Source organism: Mus pahari, chromosome X (assembly GCF_900095145.1).
Source record: "Mus pahari chromosome X, PAHARI_EIJ_v1.1, whole genome shotgun sequence".
Taxonomy (NCBI): Eukaryota; Metazoa; Chordata; class Mammalia; order Rodentia; family Muridae; genus Mus; species Mus pahari.
Genome location: NC_034613.1, coordinates 50,696,280 through 50,697,775, shown reverse-complemented (window position 1 = coordinate 50,697,775; position 1,496 = coordinate 50,696,280). Strand labels below are relative to the sequence as shown.

Below are 1,496 nucleotides of genomic sequence, written 5' to 3'. Positions count from 1 at the left end.
ACAGAGAATAATTAACAATATTTCCAAATTATAGAATCAAAAAAAAAAAAAAAAAAAAAAAAAGGAAGGCTAGAGGGTATATAAATGTATACACAGTGTATTTTATTGCCTACATGTTTAGTGTCTATATGACTTTCTTCTATCCCCAAGTATATGTTTGACATCTGTCATCTAGTATATTATAAAATGGCAGAGTAGCAGACATTTTGAAGAATTCTTGATAGACCGATAGCTAGTATACATAGCTAGTTTCAGAAATTTCTAGTGCTGTTAAATGTGAAATTTAGATGCAAACATCTATCTGACCTCCTTAAATTGTAGCTAATTTGATGATTGCAGTGTCATTTAAACTGTCAGAAGTTCATACCTTATTAGAAAAATTATTGTCATGTGAAGAACCATTGAAATCACTACTAAATTATAATTATGACCCAAGGAGTTTTAAGCTAGAGTAAACCATGATGCATACTAACAGAAATACATGTAATGATGGACAATTTCTCTTAATACCTGCCTTGTCCAGTAAAATAGTGACCAACTACATGCTGCCATTATTCCCTGGAAACGTGGCAAAAGTGACAAAGGAAGTGAAAAAAATTTAATGTTTTTAACTAGGTAAGTAAAATAGTCACATGTGCTGATACCCCAATTTTATGTAAGGTCTGGACTGGATCCTTTCACTGAGGTAGGAGGTGGCCTGTCTCTCCTCACTGATTGAATCACTGGAGCCTTCGCTAAATATATAGTTAAGGCCTGGGTTTTGCTCCTAATCTAACTCTTAGTTTAAAACAATATGCACAAGTAATATTGTATATGCAGCTTCTGTGGCAAACACACTTGGAGGATAACATAGATTGACTTCATTATTTGACATTTTGGAGACAGGTTTCTGTGTGCTTCCTTTAGGACAGTGGGTTTCCAAACTACAGTATCTATCAGAATGATCTGCAGGGCTTCCCTGAACCCAGATTGCAGCATCTCTCTCTCTCTCTCTCTCTCTCTCTCTCTCTCTCTCTCTCTCGTAATTCAAATCCAAGGAGATTGAGGTGGAGTGTGAGACTGTGTACCTAACAAATCCCTAGTGATCTGGACATACTGTCAGACTTGGAGAAATGTGGCAGTAGGTCAGAGCCCATGTGCTTATTCTAAGAAAGGAGTTTTGCCTTAATCCTTTCCACATGTGTCCCTTTTCGTTACCCCATCAGTTAGTCTGTGCCTAGAGATCATGTGACTCATTGGTTTTCCTAGGGGCTGAGGGTATACAGGAGTCCCAATGTGTATGTGAATGTGTGTGTGCATGTGTGTGTGTGTGTGTGTGTGTGTGTGTATGTGTTATACAGAGAGAGAGAGAAAGAGAGAGAGACAGACAGAGACAGAGAGATAGAGATAGAGATAGTATGACGGGTGATGGTTTGTGTATTCTTGTACCAGGGAGTGGCACCATTTGGAGGTATGGCCTTGTTGGAATAGGTGTGACCTGGTTGGAGTAGGTGTGT

The 1,496-nt window shown here is 38.4% G+C and overlaps 1 protein-coding gene across 1 annotated transcript in view; it reads right to left on the bottom strand.

Annotated features, from left to right (window-relative positions):
* F9 (coagulation factor IX) overlaps nucleotides 1-1,496 on the bottom strand; it is a 34,398-nt gene that overhangs the window by 10,715 nt on the left and 22,187 nt on the right. The window lies entirely within an intron of this gene.